General features: G+C 43.3%; 1 pseudogene; it reads right to left on the bottom strand.

Moving 5' to 3' along the window:
• Positions 1–6: 6 nt before the first annotated feature.
• LOC116063594 lies at positions 7–10510 on the bottom strand (annotated as a pseudogene).
• Between the last annotated feature and the right edge of the window lie 10245 nt (positions 10511–20755).

A 20755-nucleotide genomic window follows, 5' to 3' on the forward strand; every position in this document is an offset into this window, starting at 1 on the left:
AAGAGGCTACAGTCCGCGCACACATTCCGCGCAGTTGAGCCGCGTGCATCTCCCGCAGATGTATCTCTTGCAGGCCCCGCACGCCGTGTATGTCTTGCGGTCCTTTGTCTTTGGACAGAGCTGACACCTCTTCCTCTTGCTGGCCACTCTGGGCGCGGTCGGTTCCACATCGTCGTCGTTGTCGTCGTCGTTGTCGTCGTCAACACCCTCTCTGTGCTCTCGAGCGGCCGCGGCCCTGCTCGTCAAGGCCTTGACGAGTGCGGCGGATGCTTCCGTGCGAGGGAGACGCGAGCGTCTCTCGATGAGCGGAGTCACGAGCGCCCTGCCCAGCTGCTCCAGGAACACGCGCCTCCTGTAGAGCTTGCCGCGCATCCACTGGGGCCTGAGCTCTCGCCAGAGCACAAAGGCGTTGTAGGCGGACACGTCGAGGATGTTGTGGAACACGGCGAGGGGCCAGCGCGTCGTCTTCCTGCGGCAGCTGTACGTGCCGACGAGCTTGTCCAGGTTGTCCACGCCGCCCTTGGTGCTGTTGTAGTGCAGGATGATGTCGGGCTTGGCGTCCCTGGTGGCGCGGACGCGCGCCTTCCCCGTGTGCAGCGTGCTCAGCAGCAGCACGTTCTTGTGCCTCTTGGGCACGTAGGACACCAGAGTGACGGTGGGCCCTTGGTGTTGAGCAAGGCGCGCGGCAGCTCGGGCTTGTTTTTGCGCATCGTGCCCACCACGGTGAGGCGCCTCTCGATGAGCAGCCGCCGGGCCAGCTCGTAGGAGGTGAAAAAGTTGTCGCACGTCACGTTGCGCGGACCCCGCAGGCCCTTGGTCACGTCCAGCACCACGCGCGCGCCCAGATTCCTCTCGGGCCCGCCGCTCGCCGACTTGCCCGTGTACATCTGCATGTTCCACGCGTAGCTGGACGCGGCGTCGCAGGCCACCCAGGACTTGAGTCCGTACCTGGCGGGCTTGCTGGGCATGTACTGGCGGAAGGAGCATCGACCTTGTTGTCGTTGTCGTTGTCGTCGTCGTCGTCGTTGTCGTTGTTGGCGTTGTCGTTGTCGTTGTTGGCGTTGGAGGTGTTGGACGTGTCGTCAAAGAGTGAGAATGAGAAAGACACGGAAAAAGAACTCGGAGGAAGACAAAGAAGGGGGGAAGGAGGGAAGGTGAAGAAGAAGAAGAATGAGATAGAAATTGTAGATGAGAATACAAGCACACGAGAAAAGAACAAAATGTTTAGAAACGTCCGCATGCGCACACACACACAAAAGCATTGTAAACGGCGAGCTGGAAAAAGACCAAGAAAAAGACGAGACAATTGTGCCACTGCGGTCGCGATACGACGATAATGAAAGTAGCAGTTGCGGTGACAAATACCCACCTCGAAAGGGAACCAGCTGCTCGTCCACGGTCACGTCGGGGCCCGGGTTGTAGAGGCGAGGCAGCCGCCGCACCCAGGCGTCCCACACGTCTCGTATGGCCGCCAGTTTGTCCGCGGCTCGTCTGGCGGCTCTCGTCTCGCGGTCGTCGAATCGCACCAGTCGCGAGAACGCGTGGAAGCGCTTGAGCGGCATCGTGGCGCGGAAAATGGCCCTGCCGCTCTCCTCGTGCCACAGGCTCTCCAGTGCCTCGTTTCGGGACCTGTACACGCCGGCGAGGAGCAGCAGCCCGATGTAGCCGCGCAGGTCCGTGGCGTCCATCAGTTTCCAGCCGTTGCCGCACTTCCTTAGGCCCTCGATGTTCGTGGCGGTCACCACGATCTCTTGTATGTGCCGCGTGACAAACAGCTCGAAAGCGGAGAGTATATCGCGGACGCGTGTTGCCGCGTACTCTGTGGGTCCTGGGCTCTGCGGAGCGGTGGCGCGTCTGGCCGGGTCTTGTTGTTGCCGTTCGTCTTGGTCGTGTCGTTCGTCTTGGTCTCGGTCACGTTGGTCTTGGTCTTGGTCTTGGTCTTGGTCTTGGTCGTTGCCGTCGTCGCCGTCGTCCAGTTGTTGTTCCTCGTCCTCTTCATATTCGGCACGACGGCGGCGACGAGGTCCAGGGCGATGGGGATGATACGTCGTGGAGGACCATTCGATCTCGCCGTCTCTCGACGCAAACCTTTCGCTCTCCTCCTCCTCCTCCTCGTCCTCCTCCTCGTCCTCATCGTCTTGTTCCACATCCTGCTCCTCGTCGTCGTGGCCCTCGTTGTCGTCATCTCCCCTTTGCCGTCCACCCTCCTGTGGCGCGTTTGCCCCTCGTTCTTCTCCTCGTTCCTCGTCCTGCTCGCCGTCGTCGTCGCCGCCGTCGCCCTCTCTGTCTTCATCTCCCCTTTGCCATCCACCAGCCTGTGCCACGTTTGCCCCTTGTTCTTCTCCTCGTTCGTCGTCCTGCTCGCCGTCGTCGTCGTCGTCTTCGTCGTCGTCGGCGTCGTCGTCGGCGTCGGCGTCTTCGCCCTCTCTGTTTTCATCTCCCCTTTGCCGTCCACCAGCCTGTGCCGCGTTTGCCCCTCGTTCTTCTCCTCGTTCTTCTCCTCGTTCTTCCCCTCGTTCTTCTCCTCGTTCGTCGTCCTGCTCGCCGTCGTCGTCGTCGTCTTCGTCGTCGTCGGCGTCGTCGTCGGCGTCGGCGTCTTCGCCCTCTCTGTTTTCATCTCCCCTTTGCCGTCCACCAGCCTGTGCCGCGTTTGCCCCTCGTTCTTCTCCTCGTTCTTCTCCTCGTTCTTCCCCTCGTTCTTCTCCTCGTTCGCCTCGGTCGTCGGCGTCGTCGTACTCGTCTTCTCCTGCGTCGTGGTCGTGGTCGTGGTCGTGGTCGTGGTCGTGCTCGTCAGCGTCGTGGCGGTCTCTTTCTCCGTCATCGTGTTTGTCTCGGTCCTCTTCTGACGCACACCCGCCGGATGACCATTCGGAGTCAGAGTCGGAGTCGGAGTCGGAGTCGCTGTCGCTGTCACTGTGGTCGTCTTCTTTTTCTTCTTCTTCTTCTTCTTCTTCTTCTTCTTCTTCTTCTTCTTCTGCTACTACTAAATTTTCCACTTGGGGGCCATTGCGTGCCACGTGGGCGATAACCCGATGCAGCTCCAAATTTAGAGTCACACAGCGGGCCATGCCGGCGTCGCAACCGGCTGCTGAACCGAGTACAAAGAGTACAAAGGTCCAGAAGAAGAAGACGAAGAAGACAAAATCTGTACAATATACATGTATATGTATATACATGTGTGTGTGTGTGTGTGTGTGTGTGTGTGTGTGTGTGTGTGTGTGTAATAAAAGTGTTTAGTAGGACGAGAACGAGGTTTGTTTCTTTCCGCTTTGCCTCACCCTGTCTGTTTTACTACTACAAGCCAGGCCAGGGTCCCCCGAATACCATGGAATGGGTCACAGACACCCGAAGGCCAGAGCCGCGGTAGTAGACAAATACCATGGAATGGGTCACTGTGACCCGAAGGCCAGAGCTGCGGTAGTGGAGAAATACCACGGAATAATGTACGGGTCACATAGACCCGAAGGCCAGAGCAGTGGTAGTGGAGAAATACCATGGAATGGGTCACATAGACCCGAAGGCCAGAGCCGCGGTAGTGGAGAAATACCATTGAATACTGGCCAGGGTCATAGTGACCCGAAGGCCAGCGCTGCGGTAGTGGAGAGCAATACCATTGAATACTGGCCAGGGTCACAGTGACCCGAAGGCCAGAGCAGTGGTAGTGGAGAAATACCATGGAATAGTGGCCACATAGAATCCGAAGGCCAGAGCCGCGGCAGCCGTGGAGAAATATCACTGAATACTGGCCAGGGTCACAGTGACCCGAAGGCCAGAGCCGCGGCAGTGGAGAAATGCCATGGAATAGTGGCCAGGGTCACAGTGACCCGACGGCCAGCACTGCGGTAGAGGAGAAATGCCATGGAATACTGGCCAGGGTCACAGTGACCCGAAGGCCAGAGCTGCGGTAGTGGAGAAATACCAGCGAATAACGCACGGGTCAGAGAGACCCGAAGGCCAGCGCTGCTCAAGTGGAGAAATACCAGCGAATAACGCATGGGTCAGAGAGACCCGAAGGCCAGAGCTGCGGAAGTGGAGAGCAATACCATGGAATACTGGCCAGGGTCACAGTGACCCGAAGGCCAGCGCTGCTCAAGTGGAGAAATACCAGCGAATAACGCATGGGTCAGAGAGACCCGAAGGCCAGCGCTGCGGTAGTGGAGAGCAATACCATGGAATACTGGCCAGGGTCACAGTGACCCGAAGGCCAGCGCTGCGGTAGTGGAGAGCAATACCATGGAATACTGGCCAGGGTCACAGTGACCCAAAGGCCAGAGCTGCTCAAGTGGAGAAATACCAGCGAATAACGTATGGGTCAGAGAGACCCGAAGGCCGGAGCTGCGGTAGTGGAGAAATTCCACGGAATAACGTGTGGGTCACAGTGACCCGAAGGCCCGAGCTGCTCAAGTGGAGAAATACCAGCGAATAACGTATGGGTCAGAGAGACCCGAAGGCCGGAGCTGCGGTAGTGGAGAAATACCACGGAATAACGCGTGGGTCACAGTGACCCGAAGGCCCGAGCTGCTCAAGTGGAGAAATACCAGCGAATAACGTATGGGTCAGAGAGACCCGAAGGCCGGAGCTGCGGTAGTGGAGAAATACCACGGAATAACGCGTGGGTCACAGTGACCCGAAGGCCAGAGCTGCGGTAGTGTAGAGCAATACCATGGAATACTGGCCAGGGTCACAGTGACCCGAAGGCCAGAGCTGCGGTAGTGTAGAGCAATACCATGGAATACTGGCCAGGGTCACAGTGACCCGAAGGCCAGAGCTGCTCAAGTGGAGAAATACCACTGAATACTGGCCAGGGTCACAGTGACCCGATGGCCAGAGCTGCGGTAGTGGAGAGCAATACCATGGAATACTGGCCAGGGTCACAGTGACCCGAAGGCCAGAGCTGCTCAAGTGGAGAAATACCAGCGAATAACGTATGGGTCAGAGAGACACGAAGGCCGGAGCTGCGGTAGTGGAGAAATTCCACGGAATAACGCGTGGGTCACAGTGACCCGAAGGCCAGAGCTGCGGTAGTGGAGAGCAATACCATGGAATACTGGCCAGGGTCACAGAGACCCGAAGGCCAGGGAGAAATACCATGGAATAACGTATGGGTCAAAGAGACCCGAAGGCCAGAGCCTCGGCCGTGGAGAAATGCCATGGAATAACGTACGGGTCACAGTGACCCGAAGGCCAGAGCAGCGGTAGTGAAGAGAAATACCACTAAATGACTGGCCAGGGTCACAGTGACCCGAAGGCCAGAGCTGCTCAATTGGAGAAATGCCATTGAGTAACGTGCGGGTCACAGAGACCCGAAGGCCAGAGTCTCGGTGGCAGGGAGAAATACCATGGAATAACGTGTGGGTCACAGTGACCCCAAGGCCAGAGCTGCTGAAGTGGAGCAATACCATTGAATACTGGCCAGGGTCACGGTGACCCGAAGGCCAGAGCCGCGGCCGTGGAGCAATACCATCAAGTAACGTATGGGTCAGAGAGACCTGAAGGCCAGAGCCGCGGCAGTGGAGAAATACCACGGAATAACGCGTGGGTCAGAGAGACCCGAAGGCCAGAGCCGCGGCCGCGGCCGTGGAGAAATACCACGGAGTAACGTATGGGTCACAGTGACCCGAAGGCCAGGGCCGCGGTAGTGGAGCAATACCATGGAATACTGGCCAGGGTCACAGAGACCCGAAGGCCAGAGCCGCGGCCGTGGAGCAATACCATTGAATACTGGCCAGGGTCACAGAGACCCGAAGGCCAGAGCCGCGGCCGTGGAGCAATACCATTGAATACTGGCCAGGGTCACAGAGACCCGAAGGCCAGAGCCGCGGCCGTGGAGAAATACCATGGAACAACGTATGGGTCACAGTGACCCGAAGGCCAGTGCTGCGGCAGTGGAGAAATACCATCGAGTAACGTATGGGTCACAGAGACCCGAAGGCCAGAGCCGCGGCAGTGGAGAAATACCATAGAATAACGTATGGGTCATAGTGACCCGAAGGCCAGCGCTGCGGTAGCGGAGATATACCATCGAGTAACGTATGGGTCACAGAGACCCGAAGCGCAACGCCAGGCCAATACAAAAAGTCAACTAAACTGAACGGGTCATTGTGACCCGATGGACAACATAAGGGTTAATGCCTGTTTATAAAGTGACTCCAATGGTTGCAATGTTGTTTTATTGGCTTGCGACCAGCTAGTAAAACAGTAAGAAAAATGTGAGAAGATCATTGCATGCAAGAAGAGCTTTGCTGCCTTCATTGGTAGGTATGGTCTTATATGCTTAAAATTTGCCAGGTTGAATTTAACAGTATTGGCCACCTTTTTATATGCTTTTTAAATGAGAGTTGTGAGTCTAGGATGATTCCCAGATATTAAAAGTCAGATACCAATCTAACCTTCTCTTGGTCAACAATTACCTCAGGGTCATAAGTCACAGTAGTTTGTTTTGTAAAATACATTCATACTGTTTTTACTTATGTTCAGGTGTAAGCATGAATTAGTTAGCCATATGGATACCTTACTCATTGCCTCAGTCAGTTGTGCAGCTTGTTGTTTATTTTTAGCATGCACATAGAGGACTGTGTCATCTGCATACATTTGTAAATGTACAGATGGACCAACAGTGGGCAGGTCATTTATGTAGAGACTGAACAGACGTGTAGGTTATTTGCAACCTAGTTATCATCGTCATCATTCACCCCCAACCCAGAGTTAAACCTCATGCCCTTTTGTTTTAACCTGATTTAACGCTGCTATCAGCTTCTTAGCAGCTCAGACAACAAACTCACCTCAGAAATGTCCTAATGTAGGCCATCTGGCCAAAAGAATGATTTACCAGTGTGCTATATACTGTGTGAATCTTTCTTCTATACACATTCCAGTGTGTATAACATACAACACTCCCACTGTGTCATGCAAGTGAAGAGAATCCTTACAAGTTGAGCATCAGTGATGTCGGTGAGGTGAGGTGCCTACGCAGAGCCCAAAGGATACTAAAGGACAGTACACACCCAGCTACAGCCTGTTCACCCTGCTGCCTTCTGGGAAGAGATATAGAAGTTTCTGCTGCCGCACCACCAGACTGCAAAGCAGCTTTTCACCCAAGCTATCAGACTCTTAAAGGGATATTTCACCGCTGGAAAGCAGAATATATTTTTAAATTGGGTCACTTATGTAGTATAAATGTGAAAACAAAATTGAAATTGGTGCCTTCTAGGCCAAGAGTGTAAGCCAGGAAATGTGTTTTTGGCTCATGTGGATGAAAGACACCAAATCCCAGAATGCACTTGCTTCGCTGCTCTGAGTCCACTCCCAAGCCACGCCTACCGCTTACAGACAGACAGAGACGGTCAACTCAATTCAACTGTGTTTTATTGTCATTTCAACCATATACACGAAACAATGTTTCACCGTGGCTCAAGTGGTTACACAAATCAAATATATAAAAACGACATATGAAACACATTATATGCTCCGTAAAGTTCAGCTAACAGCATTAGCGCTTGGTAGGCTGTACAACACATTGGAGACGAGACAGTCTCATATTTCAGACACTGCAAAGTTATACATTGTTTGTCGGGCTATTTCGTTATTAAATTCACTTCTGATACTTTTTTAAGCGAGAAATCAACTATATAAAGCTCAAATATGGGCCGTTTTACGAAAATTGATGCCTAATTGCAAATTTGGTAAGCTGTGTTGGACTTTAGGAGCTCCACACAGTCTGACGAGAAAGCGGCAACCTCCATACCCAGTGAAAGTCATCGTTTCTCGGGTTTTGTTAGCTGCGACTGTCTTCCCAATCCTATGTGTACAGATAGCAGCTAGTTAGCTTCATTTTCGGCATAACTTTCGTATATTTACAGTTTGAATTTCGTCACGCCACTTACATAACATCTACCCCAAGGTCTTATAAAGCTAACAATGGTGTCCGATTTCAATTTAATGCATTTTTGTGAACATTAGGGGTTTCGTTAGCTGCGACTGTCCCTCCAATGGACACACATGATATGCTCCGTAAAGTTCAGCTAACACATAGCTAGCTACTAGTATTAGTGCTTGGTAGACTGTATCACCGAGTAAACAAATTTACGTGTAATGTAGAATGGTCGGCATTTAACAGTCACAAACTCCACCAGCAGTTAGCAGTTAGTTGGATACAAGCACCCCCATTTCTGCACCAGACAGTCCGTGTTAACACAGCTCACCTCCACTAGCTAGCCTTACCCGGGGACAGAGCTAGTAGAGTAGCTAGACTGGTAGCTGGATAGTCCGATATAGCAATGTTTCCACAACAACAAAAACACAGCAGTCTCTGAACTCGCGTTGGGAGTTTCGTTGAAGTTGAATGTAGTCCAGTTTGTTGTCTAATGAGCGGACACTTGCAAGCAGGATTGATGGAACAGATGGCCGGCTAACGTTAGTTTTCCACCCGCAAACTCGCTCAACATCCCCCGCTGATGATGTCCCTTTACCGGCCAGAGGCTTCGAGCAGCACCGCTGGTCTCCATAGCCGGCGGGCGAAGCTGTGTCGAGTATTCCGTCTGTAATAAAGTGTCCTGCATATCTCCGATCTGTACCAATGTATCCCGTTGGTAAGGGGGAACATTAGGTGGAAACCACATTAAATATTAATTTAATTTAATTATATAATATAGTGCTAACAGTAACAACTCTGCACACACAATAAGTTCTTAGGTTAACTATTACCAACTGTATTGAACCAAACAATGCGCTCATTAAACGTGACTGGTGATGTGTACGTGGATAGGCACAATATTAAATCACTGTAATAAACTACTGTTGCTAACATATTTCTTTCGGTCCAGGTTTAAGCCTATTTATTGATTGATTTTTTTTCTTCTAACGTTACCCTGGTATAACGTTAGTGCTGCATATTATGACCGGTCCGTGTACTTGGCGGCCAACGGATTTTCGTTTTGAAAGGAAAAAAACAAAAACGAAAAACGGCCAGTTTCCCAATTACCATTAGTAAATAGGAAAACAAAAAACGGAAAACAAACCATTATTCGTTTTTTGTTTTGATATTAAAAAACGGAAAACGAAAAACAATCTCGTTATCCGATTGACTTTGATGTATTTGTAGATGGAACTCGGAAATTAAAATGTGTGTATAAATCTTATTCCTTTGTCAGTACCCGATCCGTACCGCCTGTAAAATCCGTTCTGTGCACTGCCTGATCAGTTCTACGCTTGCGCGAACACCGGCAAACTTCACAGCTCTATGGGTCAGGGTACTAAAGTATAATCCGTTTTTCCGGTTTTTTTTAACCAAAAACGAATAAAGGAAAAAACGGGTCGATGTTTCGTTTTTTGTTTCAAACCAAAAACGGAAAAACAAAACTATGAGCTCCGTTTTCTTGTTTTTCCAATGTCCATACAAATTAAAAATTAACTGGAAACTGCTCGTTTTTGACCAGGGTGGTCCGTATACGTTTTGATAGTTTGTTTTTTCGTTTGAACCACAAAACAAAATAACGAGAAACCACCTGTTTTTCGTTTGTAGTTTCAAACCAAAAACAAAGAAACAGTAAAAAAAGAGCCGTTCTCCCGTTTTTGGTTTCTGAATCCAAAAATGAAAAACGACTAAACCAAATTCAAATAACGGTCCGATTTTGGTTTTTTTAATTCCTTTTTTCATTTCTCCGTTTGAATATCTACATTAAAGGAAAGACAGGTTGGCCAAGTGACCCGGAAGTAATAGTAAATATGGCCTATAAAAATAAAAGCCAAGCTGTTAGAACGGTCATAATATGCAGCACTAACGTTATACCAGAGTAACGTTAGAAGAAAAAAATCAATCAATAAGTAGGCTTATATAAACCTGGACCGGAAGAAATCTGTTAGCAACAGTAGTTTATTACAGTGATTTAATATCGTGCCTATCCACGTATACATCACCAGTCACGTTTAATGAGCGCATTGTTTGGTTCAATCCAGTTGGTAATAGTTAACCTAAGAACTTATTGTGTGTGCAGAGTTGTTACTGTTAGCACTATATTATATAATTAAATGAATATTTAATGTGGTTTCCACCGTAATGTTCCCCCTTTCTACCAGCAGGTGGCAGTATTTAAATGACTGACTGTATGGTGTCTTTGGTAACTGTTTTAAATCAAGATTACTGATACAGATGTATTTATTGTTGTTCATTTCATTTGGTTTTTGATTTTGATTTTATTTAAAATCAAATTAATGTTAATCAGTGGAGCAGTGCTGAGGATGAACTAGAGTTTAAGAGTCTGATAGCTTAGGGGAAAAGCTGCTCTGCAGTCTGGTGGTGCGGCAGCAGAAACTTCTATATCTCTTCCCAGAAGGCAGCAGGGTGAACAGGCTGTGGCTGGGTGGGTACTGTCCTTTAGTATCCTTTGGGTTCTGCGTAGGCACCTCACCTCACCTCACCGACATCACTGATGCTCGGGAGATGGGTACCAATGATCTTCTGAGCAGTTTTAATCTCCCGCTGCAGAGCCCTCCGGTCCTGGGCCGTGCACATCCCATACCAGTTTGTGATGTTTCCAGTCAGGTGATCACCACATCATCAACACATTTGCTGATGTAAGATGTCACACTGATGATGTATAATCCTCAAGGCTCTCCTGGGTGGTGACCTCATCTGTCCACACTTTGACTGTCCTTACTTATGATCAGACTTGCAGCACTGTCTTTATATTTCATGAAAGCTTAAATGTTAACATAAAAATGTTTTAGAATGGCATAAAATTAAGAAATGAGAATGTGTCTGTACACCTATGTGTCTTAAGCAGCATAAGCAATCAACATTTGTTTGCTTTCACTCCTCTGACTGTAGCTCAGTATATCATTTGGACTGTGCAATGACAGATATCGTAGCAATAGATGATGGAGAAGTGAACTGTGCATCACTGCATGAACTTTATCTGAAAAATGTGTGTATGTAAAAGTAAAAATACAATTCCATAAATGATATTCCATAAATATTATCCAAACTTTAGGAGGTGTTCTCTGTGGTCCTGTAGCAATACATAATGATGGCAGTTGTTAAGTGTAAACAATTTTTGTATATTTACAGTAAATTACAGGTAGCACGGTTGCCAGTAAGTTACTGTAAATCGATTTTACAGCAAACTACTGCAGCTGTACTGTAATGCAATTTACAGTATATATAACAATACTGTAAAAGCACAAACAGTATTTTACTATATTTTTATGGTATTTTGTAATTTGATGCTATTGTACTGTAATATGGTTTTATTAATATTGATACATTACTGTTAATTATTACTATATTATTGATCATTACTATTATAAATAATATTATATAATAATCTCTAGCTACTAATATTCTACTACTAATAAGGTATACTTCAGAATAACAAATACAAATCAAAAGGCAATCCAAACATTGTTCTTAATTTAAAAAATAATTTTATTTAAACATTTTTAAAATTTTCAACATTTTCCTGTCTTCGACGACATTCACATTTTTCCTGCAAGTTCAGCCCAGAGAGCTGCAGCAACTTTCAGTCAAATGTGATAATGTTGATATCCTTCAACATGTTTCCACAAAGAGCAGCAGCAGGCAGCTGCAAATGTTTCACTGCTGTCCAGCTCTCATAATGAAAATTCCCTCAATAGATCCACCTGAAAATAATAAAAAAAACCTGTTACCTACAGTATTTTATTCTGAAATCATACACATATATTATTACTATTGTGTTGCACAAATGGAAGGAACTGACTGGATTCCATTATAAAGGGGTTGTATTTTACTTACCATCATAATGAGGGTGGGGCTGTCTGTCTGGTCATCTGATGTGCCTCAATGTCTGCTTGGGTTGCAGTGACCTGCATCATGATAAAACAACATTAAGCAAAGAGTTGTTACAGTGTCCCAGGAAACATGAGTAGACTATAGTGATGAATGTGGGTTCACTTTGGATGTCATTATTGGTTATGAGACAATAGGCACTAATGTTTGTTACCTGACAAAAAAAACCTTGTCTTAATAAGTTAGTTATTCTGCTACCATTAAATTCGGCGTCATGATTGACTCTGTAGAACTCCGATTTAATGAATCAGTAATAATAAAAATGTGTAAACTGCGACGTTAAGCAGACGAATATTAACGTTACCTGGGAAACATCATTAATCTCTTTACATGGAGTTAAAGTTAAAACCAAATTATGTTAAATCATGATCGCCGAAATAGTTAGTGAATGTTTATGAGTCGTAAGAAAACATAAATGATCTTTAAGAAGGAGTAGATGTTTACTGGTAAAGCTCGGCTCTGTTTAATGTAATGATATATTAATGGACGTTTGCCTCAGACAGTGAACGAGTTGAAGATTTTATTTGCCTCGTTGTCAGTCATTTCTGTAAATAAAATTATCAAACAGACTTTTCGTAATTCACTAAGTTATTCTGATCAAATCGGCATCATGTTTCACGAAGCAGAACTCTAATTTAATGAAATAATAAGTTATAAAAGCTCCGTGGACATGCTAACTGGCGTTGTTTCGGGATGTCAAACAGTAACGTTAGCTAGCTAGGTTTTTTTCATCTCACTTTAGTTTAAAGGTAGTTTACAGAATAGCTGTTTAAGTTAAATACAAGCTGAAATGAAAAGCCTTTCTTTAGGAGTCATACAAAGTCATACGTTATAAAATAGGAGTATTAGCTAGCTATATGTGTCAAGGGGAACCCAGATCTTTTAAATTGAGCAATATATTAACGGAGTCTGGAAAGTAATGGGCAGAACACGCACTTACTAGCTAGACTAATGTTAACGTAACGTTAACTGTAACAAGTAAGTTAGTATGAACAAATGTAAGGGTATTTTGTTCAGAGAAAAAAAAACAAGATATGCAATTAACTGTAGGCTACAATATGTTCAGAGGATAGCCACTTGCTATCCACACTAAAGTCACAAGGTTAGCTAGAAAATTACTCTATTACTAATCCTGTGTGAGGATATCGCAACTTTAGGATGCCCAGTGCACCCCACACTATAAAAAAAAAGAACGATGTTGTGGTAACGTTACACTTGAGCGTATAATCATGAAACATTATGATAAAAGTTAGCATGAAATACATAAAATAAACCAAACTTACCAAAACTTCCAAACATCCCCCGCTAGCAAGGCTTCTCCTTCAGTATCTGGGGGCCAGTTTGGTGTTCTGTCTGAGTAACTGACATCAGGAGTCGTTTTTTACAGCAATGCTGTATTATTGCCATGGCATATTACAGCCAGGTAACAGCAAGCCTAAAATATACTGTAAAATATTCCCGCTTCATCAAAATTACCCACAATGCAACATAAAATGAAGTATTTTACTGTAATGAAGAAATGTGGTATTGCACTGTAGATTTTTACAGTAGCCTACTGTGCTGCTAAATATACAGCGATTTCTAAGAGTGTAGGCTATTCTGCTTAATATTACCAATATGCCTAGTAATTGCTGACAACAACTAGCCTTTATAATCAATCTGGAATGTAAACAAAACATTGTCAAGGTACACATTTCAAAGAAGACTACTTGAATGAATATGAGGTGCTAGAAAAACAAAATGCATCAGGCGGTATCCAATGATAGCCCCACCATGGGCCCAACACTTTTCTGTAGCTTTTCCATCATATTAATTTAATTATATAACAGTAACAACTCTGCACACACAATAAGTTCTTAGGTTAACTATTACCAACTGTATTGAACCAAACAATGCGCTCATTAAACGTGACTGGTGATGTATACGTGGATAGGCACGATATTAAATCACTGTAATAAACTACTGTTGCTAACAGATTTCTTTCGGTCCAGGTTTATATAAGCCTATTTATTTATTGATTGATTTTTTTTCTTCTAACGTTACTCTGGTATAACGTTAGTGCTGCATATTATGACCGTTCTAAAAGCTTGGCTTTTATTTTTATAGGCCATATTTACTATTACTTCCGGGTCACTTGGCCAACTTGTCTTTCTTTTAATGTAGATATTCAAACGGAGAAATGAAAAAAGGAATTTAAAAAAAAAACAAAATCGGACCGTTATTTGAATTTGGTTTAGTCGTTTTTCGTTTTTGGATTCAGAAACCAAAAACGGGAGAACGGCTCTTTTTTTTACCGTTTCTTTGTTTTTGGTTTGAAACTACAAACGAAAAACAGGTGGTTTCTCGTTATTTTGTTTTGTGGTTCAAACGAAAAAACAAACTATCAAAACGTACACGGACCCAGGGTACTAAAGTATAATCCGTTTTTTGTTTTAAACCAAAAACGAAAAAAGGAAAAAACGGGTCGATGTTTCGTTTTTGGTTTCAAACCAAAAACGGAAAAACAAAACTATGAGCTCCGTTTTCTTGTTTTTCCAATGTCCATACAAATTAAAAATTAACTGGAAAACTGCTCGTTTTTCAACTGTTGTTTTTTTGTTATTCATGTTTCTGTTTTAACCTAAGAGCGAGAATACGGGCTCATTTTTATAATGTGCATAATCATTGAAAATCTGATGGAATACAGGTCTCGTTTATAATGTTATTTGGGTCTTACGTGTTAAGTCAAAAGTTGACTAAAACCGATGCGCTCTGGACAGGAAGTAACATTAACATGTCAAAATAAAAGTATGAGAGCTGTAATAACTGCCAGAAGAACAATGTACTTTAGCTTTTGCCTGTAGCTTGTCAGATTAAGCTACAGTTAATTATTTAGGGTTATATAAAGTATTTAATTGAGCAACATTCATTAATAGCCACAAAGGGAGTAAGAATGGATATTGTTTTAAAATAGAAATAGGATTATAATAAGTTTTAAATCACATTTTAAATAAAATCTGTATTCCCCTAGCATTATGTGTGGCGTTATTGACTACTTTTACTCTAATCTTACACCAGCCAGTAAAAAAAGGCAAAAAATATAAGGGCTTTTTTAAATTGCTCTGCAGAATATTGTATGTGACATGGTTGACCACATTAGCTGCCAATGAACATGTCAATGTGATGAAGAACATAAATTAACAAGTTAATGTGTACTGGAGAGTCTTTCATTCTGGTCTGGTCTCCTCAGGCCCTGCAGACTGGACCAGAGTTCATGGTGAGCATGGTAGACCTCCTCACTGCTGGGCCTGTGCCTGGATCACCCAGCTCGTTAGATGTTCACTGATCATACTAAGCCCTTGAAACAGTAGTTGGCCAATATTGGATAATAAAATATAATACGATAGGTATTGTGTGGTTGAATTACAATAAGGAATGGTCAATGGTAAGCACTGTGGCCTCACAGCAAGAAGGTACTGGGTTGGAACCCTGGTAAGCAATATAAATATGTACTGCCATTGTATTGTTGGAGCAGCAGCAGATGGCACAGAATCGTGCAAACGTTAAATGTTACAACCGAGATATATCTCTCTCTCTCTCTCTCTCTCTCTCTCTCTCTCTCTCTCTCTCTCTCTCTCTCTCTCTCAGAACATACACTTTCACAAAGGCTGGTGCATGTTTATCATGTATTGTATGGTGCTGTGGACTCAAGTGGCAAATCTGAATCAGAAATGTGGCCTACTGTAATATTCTAGCAGTAAACCACAAGTGTGGTCCAGTCTGCAGAGCCTGAGGAGACCAGGATGAGAGAAGCAACATGGCAGCTTCCTCACTAATATGATGAGAGGTTTGCAATATGGCCCAGTTGTATCTGCAAGAGTTCTTCATCACACTCAAAACTAATGGCAGTTAAGTTGGTCAACCATGTCACATGAATATTCTGCAGAGTTGCAATAAAAAGAAGCCTTTTCATTTAAGTGGTCAAGTGGTTTAGCCCTTGTGTTGTCTTATAAATTGGGTCATTATAAATGTTACTGGCATAACAAAATTGACCATTTCATAAAGCATGAAGTAATTTATCACTCAATTCTGGGTTACCCCTTTTATCCAACTTCATTTCACTCATTAGTTTTACAATTATTTTTTGCATTCATGGTCAACAGACCTTATTTACATGAATTATACCTAATTTCTAAGTAAAATGAGGATATACGATTAGTTGTTTTGGATTATAACAGACTGGTATATTCAATTCAATTTTATTTATAGTATCAAATCATAACAAGAGTTATCTCAGGACACTTTACAGATAGAGTAGGTTTAGACCATACTCTATAATTTACAAAGACCCAACAATTCCAGTGATTCCCCCCAAGAGCAAGCATAAATGCGTAAATGTGACAGTGGTGAGGAAAAACTCCCTTTTTAGGAAGAAACCTTGGACAGACCCAGGCTCTTGGTAGGCGTGTGTGTGTGTGTGTGTGTGTGTGTGTGTGTGTCTGTGTCTTTCTGTCTGTCTGTGTATGTGTGTGTTTATGTGTGTGTGTGTGTGTCTGTCTGTCTGTCTGTCTGTCTGTCTGTCTGTCTGTCTGTGTGTGTGTGTGTGTGTGTGTGTGTGTGTGTGTGTGTGTGTGTGTGTGTGTGTGTGTGTCTGTCTGTGTGTGTGTGTGCATGCACGTGTGTCCTGTGTGTTTATCTTCTGTAAAGCTCAATAGTGCCCTATTGCACTACCAGGTCAAAATTGCGGCCCTTTGCTCATGTCATTCCCCCCTCTCTCTCTCCCCTAGGTCCTATACAAATAAAACCTAAAATGCCCCAAAAAAATCTTTCAACACATATTTCTTATAAGAAACTTTGAAAACACGACACATTTAACCCGAAGACAACACAAGTGTTAGATGTTGTATGATGTAGATAGTTTTAGTCAACCTTGATCTTAACACGTAAGACCAAAATAACATTATAAACGAGACCTGTGTTCCATAGGATTTTCAATGATTATGCACATTATAAAAATGAGCCCGTATTCTCGCTCTTGGGTTAAAACGGAAACATGAATAACAAAAAAACAACAGTTGAAAAACGAGCAGTTTTCCAGTTAATTTTTAATTTGTATGGACATTGGAAAAACGAGAAAACAGAGCTCATAGTTTTGTTTTTCCGTTTTTAGTTTGAAACCAAAAACGAAATATCGACCCGTTTTTTCGTTTTTGGTTTAAAACGAAAAACGGATTATACTTTAGTACCCTGACCCAAACAGCGTTTCTTAGTTTGTTCATCAGAGATGGAGCGACACCGGGAACACACGGAGGAGACCAAGCTGCGGGGAGAAGGTTAGTCTGACAGTCGAACTGCTCTCATAATCACGCTAAGCTAACGTTAGCCTGTTAGCCGCATGCAGCTAGCTCCTGAAGCTAACGTGTTTTTATATAAGCGTGCTAACTTTATCCTCACAGTCCTTCAGCTGCAAGAACAACATCCGCTGTCCTACATTCAGTTCTGGAAGAAGTACTCAGACCCTTTACTGCAGTTAAAGTACTAATACCAGTGGCATGAAAAGAAAAGACTCAAGTAAAGTACAAGTACCTCAACATTTGCACTGAAGTACAGTACTGGAGTAAATGTACTTAGTTACATTGCAGCGCTGCCTACATTATAACCATCCAGTCTTTTTTCCACTGGCCAAAAAGTGATTGCAGCTTCTGCCTTGTGTTTAAAAAGGTAGTTTCTGCCTCAAAATGACTAGATTTTCTTCATGAGGCTTTTATCTGACAGATTGTAGCCCACGCTGAACTTTCTACCTGTTGAAATACCTTTTTAAAGGGCCAGTACATCCAGTACCAGCCAGTTTTCTAAGGAAGTTGTTGACTGGGAGCTTCCAGACCGAAGAAGAAGAAGCTACCAGCTGAAAAATATATTTATGAAAAGTTGAAGGCTTAATCTGTGATGCTGTCAAAGCTGGAAGAAGAAATGAATCAACTTCAAAGGGGGGAGGGTGTCACATGTTATACTAATCTAAAATATATCCATACATATAATTTATAAATAAATATAAATCAGTCCATCAGTTGACCAAAACGTTGATTTGTAACTTTTGGGAACAGGAAATTGGAGCATTTTGTGTGTGTGTGTGTGTGTGTGTGTGTGTGTGTGTGTGTAGGTCTGTGTGTGTATGTGTGTTTTCGGAGCATCAGAGAGCATTTAAGTTGCACCAAAATCCACGTTGGTTTTCCGTCCAGTAGATAGCGGTTGGTTTGGCACCGGTGCCGTATTAGCGCTGGATTTTAACATGCGTCATGCGGTCAATATTACCGAGTTATAGGTCGGATAACAGGCTATGCTACATGTTTAATATTACAGAGTTAACTGTCTGATAACAGGCTATGCTACATGTTTAATATTACAGAGTTAACTGTCTGATAACAGGCTATGCTACATGTTTAATATTACAGAGTTAACTGTCTGATAACAGGCTATGCTACATGTTTAATATTACAGAGTTAACTGTCTGATAACAGGCTATGCTACATGTTTAATATTACCGAGTTAACTGTCTGATAACAGGCTATGCTACATGTTTAATATTACAGAGTTAACTGTCTGATAACAGGCTATGCTACATGTTTAATATTACAGAGTTAACTGTCTGATAACAGGCTATGCTACATGTTTAATATTACTGAGTTAACTGTCTGATAACAGGCTATGCTACATGTTTAATATTACAGAGTTAACTGTCTGATAACAGGCTATGCTACATGTTTAATATTACAGAGTTAACTGTCTGATAACAGGCTATGCTACATGTTTAATATTACAGAGTTAACTGTCTGATAACAGGCTATGCTACATGTTTAATATTACTGAGTTAACTGTCTGATAACAGGCTATGCTACATGTTTAATATTACAGAGTTAACTGTCTGATAACAGGCTATGCTACATGTTTAATATTACTGAGTTAACTGTCTGATAACAGGCTATGCTACATGTTTAATATTACAGAGTTAACTGTCTGATAACAGGCTATGCTACATGTTTAATATTACAGAGTTAACTGTCTGATAACAGGCTATGCTACATGTTTAATATTACGAGTTAACTGTCTGATAACAGGCTATGCTACATGTTTAATATTACAGAGTTAACTGTCTGATAACAGGCTATGCTACATGTTTAATATTACAGAGTTAACTGTCTGATAACAGGCTATGCTACATGTTTAATATTACAGAGTTAACTGTCTGATAACAGGCTATGCTACATGTTTAATATTACAGAGTTAACTGTCTGATAACAGGCTATGCTACATGTTTAATATTACTGAGTTAACTGTCTGATAACAGGCTATGCTACATGTTTAATATTACAGAGTTAACTGTCTGATAACAGGCTATGCTACATGTTTAATATTACAGAGTTAACTGTATGATAACAGGCTATGCTACATGTTTAATATTACAGAGTTAACTGTCTGATAACAGGCTATGCTACATGTTTAATATTACTGAGTTAACTGTCTGATAACAGGCTATGCTACATGTTTAATATTACTGAGTTAACTGTCTGATAACAGGCTATGCTACATGTTTAATATTACAGAGTTAACTGTCTGATAACAGGCTATGCTACATGTTTAATATTACAGAGTTAACTGTCTGATAACAGGCTATGCTACATGTTTAATATTACGAGTTAACTGTCTGATAACAGGCTATGCTACATGTTTAATATTACAGAGTTAACTGTCTGATAACAGGCTATGCTACATGTTTAATATTACAGAGTTAACTGTCTGATAACAGGCTATGCTACATGTTTAATATTACAGAGTTAACTGTCTGATAACAGGCTATGCTACATGTTTAATATTACTGAGTTAACTGTCTGATAACAGGCTATGCTACATGTTTAATATTACAGAGTTAACTGTCTGATAACAGGCTATGCTACATGTTTAATATTACAGAGTTAACTGTCTGATAACAGGCTATGCTACATGTTTAATATTACAGAGTTAACTGTCTGATAACAGGCTATGCTACATGTTTAATATTACCGAGTTAACTGTCTGATAACAGGCTATGCTACATGTTTAATATTACTGAGTTAACTGTCTGATAACAGGCTATGCTACATGTTTAATATTACAGAGTTAACTGTCTGATAACAGGCTATGCTACATGTTTAATATTACAGAGTTAACTGTCTGATAACAGGCTATGCTACATGTTTAATATTACAGAGTTAACTGTCTGATAACAGGCTATGCTACATGTTTAATATTACAGAGTTAACTGTCTGATAACAGGCTATGCTACATGTTTAATATTACTGAGTTAACTGTCTGATAACAGGCTATGCTACATGTTTAATATTACTGAGTTAACTGTCTGATAACAGGCTATGCTACATGTTTAATATTACTGAGTTAACTGTCTGATAACAGGCTATGCTACATGTTTAATATTACAGAGTTAACTGTCTGATAACAGGCTATGCTACATGTTTAATATTACTGAGTTAACTGTCTGATAACAGGCTATGCTACATGTTTAATATTACTGAGTTAACTGTCTGATAACAGGCTATGCTACATGTTTAATATTACCGAGTTAACTGTCTGATAACAGGCTATGCTACACGTTTAATATTACCGAGTTATAGGTCGGATGGCGTTCACGTTCAATACTAGCTAAACCAAACTTTCATAGTGAGTTCAGGGTCGGCTAACTGTCCTGCGGGCACGAGAAAGTGAGACTTGGGCGTATTCTGTCAGTGAAGGCTACGTCGCGGTGAGGATGTCACTTTCCAAATATGTAAAGAAAAGAAAACAAGAATACAGAGTTTTCAAAGACGAGTGGACTGAAACATATGCGTTCATTTCCCCCCAATCCAGCATGAAGCCCTTGTGTTTGATTAGCACAGAGACTGTTGGAGTTGGGAAGAGTGG

Source organism: Sander lucioperca, chromosome 19, assembly GCF_008315115.2.
Source record: "Sander lucioperca isolate FBNREF2018 chromosome 19, SLUC_FBN_1.2, whole genome shotgun sequence".
Classification (NCBI taxonomy): domain Eukaryota; kingdom Metazoa; phylum Chordata; class Actinopteri; order Perciformes; family Percidae; genus Sander; species Sander lucioperca.